The 7,185-nt window shown below is 44.4% G+C and overlaps 1 protein-coding gene across 2 annotated transcripts in view; it reads right to left on the bottom strand.

The window, feature by feature from the left end:
- The window catches only part of ST6GAL2 (ST6 beta-galactosamide alpha-2,6-sialyltranferase 2), a 177,540-nt gene that overhangs the window by 49,967 nt on the left and 120,388 nt on the right, over window positions 1–7,185 (bottom strand). The window contains exon 1 of one of the 2 annotated variants that reach the window (XM_014956704.1): window positions 6,379–6,518. The exons of the other annotated variant lie outside the window; for it this stretch is intronic. The gene's annotated coding sequence lies outside the window, so the exon portion shown is untranslated. Of the gene's footprint in view, window positions 1–6,378; window positions 6,519–7,185 lie in introns of those variants that run through there. 2 annotated transcript variants of the gene reach the window in all.

Genomic DNA, 7,185 nt, shown 5'->3' with positions numbered 1-7,185 from the left:
GGGGCGGCCGAGCTGTGGCACCGGGGACCCCCGGGCAAAGGGAGGTCTCCGGAAAGTTGAAGGCACGGTGTTTGTAGCCAGCCCTCCTCCCCCCGTGAGCAGGGGTGGTGGGACTCTGCGCACCCACGCCGCCAAGCTTCGGCTCTTTTTAAGATGAGGCGGCGTGGATTAAGGAAATATTTTAAGCTTTAAAGGTCTCCGGAGAAAGAAACGCGTTAACTCGCGCGTGGGGAAAACAACGCGATGCGGGGCCGTTGGACCGGCGAGCACAAAGGGACCGAGAGATCGAGCAGATGCTGAAGGAACTACCCGCACACGGTCCCCCCACGCCGCCGGACACAGGCGACACCCGTGGCCCGGGTCGTGCTGCCAGGGTCGTTCCAGCCCCACAGAGAAAGAGGAGTGTTTGCCCTGCCATCCTCGCTATCCTTTAGCAGCTCGCTGAAGGGCTAAAAACGCCTTAAAGCGCGTTTTACTGTCTTTGTTCAGGTTTGAATAGTAGTTTGCTTTGCAAATAGTCCAAGGAAGTCTTCGCTTACAAACAATCAGCAGGATGATAGATAACCTTTATCGGGCTGAACCCGTGCTCGAAGTTAAGCGTCTGTGTAAATGCATCTTGAGACTGTGGCTTTTTTTTTTCCCCCTATTTGTAAGGTGTAAGAGATGACTGGAACAGCGTGCCTGCAAAAGGGCATGCCTTCAAAGCTATGAGTCAAGTGTCAAAAGCAAAACAGTTAGTACTGAAGTAAAAAAAAAAAAAGACACCATTTGCTAAATTAAGAGGTACGTCATGGGGATGTGAAACACAAAATACAATCAAGAATAGGCTAACTGTTTAAAAAAAAATACTAATTTTCAAATAACACTCCACTCCAAAAGCAAATAATGGTTGTAAATCCCAGAGAAGTCCATCCACTTACTTCTTCCATTTAACTGAGAAGTTTCATGAATTGCAAAGCAATTAATGAATAAAAATAACTTTTTTTCCCCTCAGCCTAGGACATTGTGAAAACAAATTTCAAACCTAGAGCTAATTTTTTCAAAAATATAAAAATCCTCATTTATTAGTGTGACATGATGTGATGCAAATGATTATTGTCTTAAGGATAGAATCATAGAATCATCTAGGTTGGAAGGGACCTTCAAGATCATCTAGTCTAACCATCAACCTAACTCTGACAAAAAAAAATCACTAAACCATGTCCCCCAGTAACATGTCAACCTGTCTTTTGAACACCTCCAGAGATGGTACCTCAACCACTTCCCTGGCCTTGGCATTCTTCCCCAGGAGGGTGGTGCAGGAGGGTGAATGTCTGTTCCTGGACCTTCAAAGACTTGACCAAACTAAGCCATGGTGGTGGTGGTAGCAGGTTGGACTTAAGCCCTCCTGACTCCCATTCTACCAACTCTGGGATTCTCTGAAGTCCTCTATGTGCCCTGGGTTAAAATAAAGACAACAAAAATGCTTTTGAAAAGGACTGTGATGTAGATATACCCACAGATTGGTTCACTGGACACACTGCTGCTTGAGGGATACTCCTGTATAGCGTTCATTCAAGAATCTAAATTTATAAACATAATTAGCAATTAAGGGATGGATATTTTCCCAGTATTTTTTTTTTCCCAGGCTTGCTGCATCTGTCTATAAAATGATGTGCTGGGTCATACAATAAACCATAGGCACGTGTTTTAAGAAAAAAAGTAAAAGGTAGATACTCGATTTTTTTATTTATTTAATTAGTTTTAAAGTAGGAATCTAAATTTGTAGACCTCTGCAGACTTTTCCATCTGTTACTATTTTAAAATATGCTGTTCTTTAGTAGGCTCATTTTTAATATACCAGTGAAATAGAATTTCAATTTGGAATAGGATGTAAAAGAATAGCATAATTAAGTGAATATTACAGGGAAGCTGGTAGCATTAAGATCTTCTACATGGGAATCTGAGATTGGTTAAACACAGTATTAGGAGAGTTTGTCACCCAAAAACTTCCCTCTTTCAGCAAAAGACTTCCAGAATGGGTGGTTGGATTGGTGACAAATAATGCTGGTTGAGCACAATTTTTATTAACTGCAGTAGGAGTCTTCCCTACACATTTAAATGTAAAATTTATCTGCAGAAGGCAGGTGGAGTTAGTCTGCAATCCAATAAGGTTTACTTCTGCCTTTGACATTTTGCATTTGGTTTGGGCTCTGAACTCCAAAACGGAAGAGCTCTGCATCCTGTATTCCTGACCAATAGCCTGATTCTGTCTTCAGTTTCAGTGGTGCAAGAGCATCTCTAGACACCAGGGAAGTGAATTGGGATAAGGCTGGTGAGATCAGGATCAGGCCCCCGTGACATCTCAGAGCAGCCTGGGGAAGGGTTTGAGATCAGAGAACAAAGTAATTGCTGGCAAGTCCAGAATGGTAAAGAATTTACTTTCATACATTCACAGCTTGAAGAATTTGTCTTTTATATAAATTGATAGCAATAGGGTAAAGTTACACACAGTTGCTGTTGCTTTGTTATTGAGTTTGACTACTGGTATAGGTGCATCTATCACTTTGTTTTGTTACAGTGTTGAAGTAGTGCATATAAATAAAGGGGATAAATAACCTAATTTACTACGAGCAAGAGTCACAGTATATTAAAAACTGTGACACAGGGAAAGCTTTTGCCTCTCCTGGAAAAAGTTTTATAACAGATCTTTGCAGCCATCATTTAAACTGGCAGGGCACAGTACACAAAGATCCCGAAAGCCCAGGCACAAACTCATTCAACCTTTTCAAAATATATCCTTGGCTAATATGGCTCCCCTGATGGAAAAGGGAATTTTCCCATTGACTTTACCAAAGCTGAATTTCACCCAAGGGATTGCAATTTTATTTCAGAACTATTCCGGTTTTGCACAAAAGAGGTGCTCTCAGGTTTACGTTAATGAGTAAGCCCTGGGTACCCGCAGATCACCCATCCATCTCCCACTTCTCACAACTGCCTAAGGCAGTTTTCTGCCATTAATCCTTGAGGGGATGTGTTAGGTGGGTTACTGCTCTCTCTCTGCAAACCCTGAGACAGCTTGAGGGCACACGCTGTCCCTGTTTGGGGCAGGGAAGGAAGGAGCACGCCTGTTCCCTGCAGCTCCTTGGGAAGCAGTGGATCTCCTAGCTCTTCAGCAGCGCTGCCTCCCCTCTGGCCAGGCATTCCCTTCCCCGCTGCACCCAGAGGGACCTGCAGTTGTCACATGCTGTGTTTCTCGTTAGTGCTGACCTGCCTTTTGTTTCTAATCATCAAGCAGGTTTTTAATAAGCTGGAGTTACTGTTGTTGGCTCCTGCACACCTCAGATGTGTTTCGGTGCTGTAGCTGTTCAGACGCAGACATGAATTTAGGATCGGAGCCTACAGAGCTCAATTAACAACTCTCCCTTAGGAGGGAGTGTGGCCTGGTTTCCTTTTCTCATATCATCTTGTGGCAGGTGATTGGTAGAAGTGCTTCCTCTCCAAAGCAAGCTGTTTCTTTGCCCTTCAGAAACGTTCTGATTAAATCCTCCCCGACTCAGTGGCGAGGTGTGTACCTACATTTGGCTGGGCTCACAGGGCTTGTCGCATCCCGGCTGATGGGTACTGATGTGTGTACAAGGTGTTTCTAAGAGCTCCTTTTGTTTGCACAGAACAGCTAGGGAAAAAAAAAAAAAAAAAAAAGAAGGGGAGGGTGTTTGCCAGCATGGCATGGATGGTCTCTGAAAGAAATGTGCATCCTGTTGCATGTGTGTCTGGAGAGTCAGCCCAGTTGCAGGCCAGCGTTTGTTGCATCTCGGCAAGGTGCAGTAGGAGATGCATTGGGTGTTAATTCGGATCCTGCCACGCTCCACCATCTCTGAGGCAGCCCTGGAACGCAAAGGTACGAGGGGCACAGTTTCTGTCTACTTTTCCCAGCTCTTGAGGGAAAGTGCTAACTTATTGCTGACCTGACCTGTATTAATAAATATTTCTTATCCTTCAGTGCTGGCTCAGATGTGGAAGCCGGTAAGCAGAGTCACAGCCAACTCTTTGCTTTTCTCTCCCTCATATTTGCCTTAGGAAGGAAACACAGACTTCCATGTCCACAGCATGGACTTCCAACCACACCGGGGTCACCTATCCATTTACTCCCTTGAATGTGCAAGTCCCTTCTGTGACCTTGTCAAGGAGACAGATTCATCAGAAACAATAAAGAGATGAAATGAAAAGACGAAGGTGCCTGAGCTGTCTTCAGCTTGGATTTTTCTGCCAATTGTCACATTACTGCAGAAGTCATCTCCAAGCTTCAAAAAAGGTGAACTTCAGCTGCATCTGTAAAACAAGTGAGTAACAGGGTGGGGACTTATACATGAGCAGGACAGGGAGCTCCCTTCCGCCCCTCTGGCGCTCCATCCCACCAACCTCCAGACAGTGGTGTTGTGTCACTGCACGAACATTATAGGCAGGGTGGTACAGTTAAAGCCACAAACATTGCAAATCTCTGTCCCTCACATTAAGAAGATTGCCACAAAGCCTTCGCAAGCAAAAGACTGTAGCATCCTAAGGACATGGGCAGTAAAATATTCCTAAAGGCTGGCTGCTTTGATGAACTCGAACAATGATCTCATCCACTTTTCTGCTGAAGCTCTGGAAGCTTCTGTCCATTTCCCCGCCTGTTATTTATTTCTATTAGTAGCACTTATTGGATGCTGTGTGCCTTGACTCCTTGTCAACTTCCTTTCAATGGAAGTCGAGGATGCTAAAGTAATTTGCAGCCTTTAGACAATTTTTATTAAAAATCAGTCGGTGCAAAACTTCACTGGAATTCAAAACCTGGATATTCTGTATATGTAAATAAATGTCTAGAGATAGATGAGTTTTGGACCAAATTTTATACACAAAATTACTCAGAATTAATCTCTGCCTGCACTCTGCGCGATTCTGATTTATGGAGGCATTATTGATGAGCTGCAGTGGGCTGGCTCTTTGGCTGAAAAGGTTAACTGAAATGAACAGGTTTTTATGTAGCAGGATCTCGAAGTAAGAAAAAAAAAAGTGCTGCGTCTGCTGAATCATCAAGACAGGAGAATGGAGACAAAAATTGGTTTGGGAACGACAGTATTCTCAATGTGCAGTGGGGTACTTCCTTCCAAAGAAGAAATAGTATTTGCCAGGATGACGTTAATCAGCAAGGAGGCAGATAGATATTCACTGCCTGAAAACCTGGCAGGCAGAGGATGCCCTTTCTGCCCAGCCTGCCTGCCACAGCACACGCTGGCTCACAGGCAGCCTGACCTGTGCAGAGAGAGGCCAGGGCAGCGGGCAAGGCCAGAATTAATCACTTCAGGCCAGGCAGCAAGTTGTGCACCCGCATGGGTGAGGGGAGGCCTCTCCTGCTTTTTGCTGTCGCTTCCCCCTTCTCTGACCTCCTGCCAAAACCTCCTGCCTGGGGAGGTTTGATGTAGGGCCCCCGGACCTGAAGGGATCTAGAAGATCCTTCAGGCTCTCCTCAACACCACAGGCGTCCTCCGTCATCCTAGATCAAGGGGTTATCAAATGGAACTGAAAGGTCCAAAAATTGTGCCCCTATACCATTTGATTGAAAAGCCCTCAAAAATTCATCCTCAGTGCCTACCTCCACTCCAAGCGTCCCTCCCAGTGGCGCCTGGCCACTAAACACAGGCACTTGCTGTTTGAGGGCAACATGCAAAGTTCCCGCAGGCAGAGAAGTGTCTCAAACCAGGTGTAATCAAGGGCAGGATTCATAGCACAAAGTGGGGCTGTGGCTTCGCAGAAGTCACACACACCGGTTTCACCCGGTTAGAAACCACTGAAAAAAGTTAGTTTTCTGGCAGGAATTGCTTTATACTTTGAAAATGGGTCATCATCTTCTTGTTGATTTCAAATGCGAGGGAGCTTTCCCAGGAGTAGCTTGGTTGCTGGTTATTCATGGCTCCAGAGCTGGTTATTGCTAGTACACTGCTTCATGTAACTTTGTAGCTGGACTGGGAAATGCTGCCTCGCTTTCTGCCGTACATGGCCTAAAAAAACCTCCACGACTTGATCTCCGTTGCAGGGGAGTGCAGATAGATCAGTGCAGCGAAGCTGAGCTCATCATGCATACTCTCCAAATGCATTAAGACAAATAAAGAAATATGAACAGTGCTGTGGTTTAATGGCTATCTGCGTACATACAGGCTATGTGTCATACTTTGTATATGCAAATACATTTTTTAAAGGCAGTTAAAAACACAATTAAACTATGCTGGCTTTAGCCAATTACTGTCACAGAGCGAGTCAGCAAATTTTACCCTCCACTGTTAATAGGAGGAGTTGGCAAAACCTGTTCCTATCTTGCTTTGGTGTTTTCAGATCAGAGCTTTACAGTGCAAACATTACCTGGTTTGTTTAAATAATAAAGGCAGAACTTCTGACGTTAATCTGGGAAAACAACTTTGAGGCTGGTTGATTTTGTGTTCCCCACCTTTTTGGAGACACAGAAGATAGCACGCGACTTTCTTCTACTTTGCAAGGCTCTTGGATGTGTTGCAGTTACATCTGCAAAGATGTTAAATAAGTTGTTGAAATTGGTTAAATAGAAGCTATTATATGAAAAATGGGCAAGTAAATAGAGGCATACAAGAAAAGCTGTGTTTTGAAATGGTGTCACTTTTCTGCAAGGAGTAGGCATTGAAAAGACAACTTTAATTAAAGTCTTTATTTTCCAGCACATTTCACAGTTTAAAGATAGTAAACAGTAAGCAGTGTTTCCCACTTGGTGATAAAATTTACTCTTTACTCTGAAAAAAAAAAATTAAGACCGTTTTGTGCAGGGAACATTCTGCTCCTGTATATAGCACTGGGTACAACAGGAGCAGAATTGTACTGTTGTCAGGAGGTAGGTGGCATTTGGGCACCTGTCACCATGGCTGTAAGCACATATCCCTTTTCTTGATTCTCTTACCCCAGCTGAAGCTGCCCCAGCCCCCCGTTTCATCCAAGTCTTCCTGCACAGAAGTGAACGTAAATGTTTCTCAGTTTTCTATGCTCTTGCTTTTCTCTCGCTCTCTCCCCACCACCTCCAAACCTGCCCATTTTATTTTCCAGACTTTCCTCAGCTTTCTTGCAATGCCAGTACACTTCTCAAATTTGCAGTTTGCTCCCAGACAGAAATCTCCCTGTTTAGGGCAAAGGAGGGGGGGGGGG

Source organism: Calidris pugnax, unplaced genomic scaffold (genome assembly GCF_001431845.1).
Source record: "Calidris pugnax isolate Ruff unplaced genomic scaffold, ASM143184v1 scaffold318, whole genome shotgun sequence".
NCBI classification, from domain to species: domain Eukaryota; kingdom Metazoa; phylum Chordata; class Aves; order Charadriiformes; family Scolopacidae; genus Calidris; species Calidris pugnax.
The sequence above is the reverse complement of the archived record's forward strand: the minus strand, read 5'-3'. Positions and strand labels throughout refer to the sequence as shown.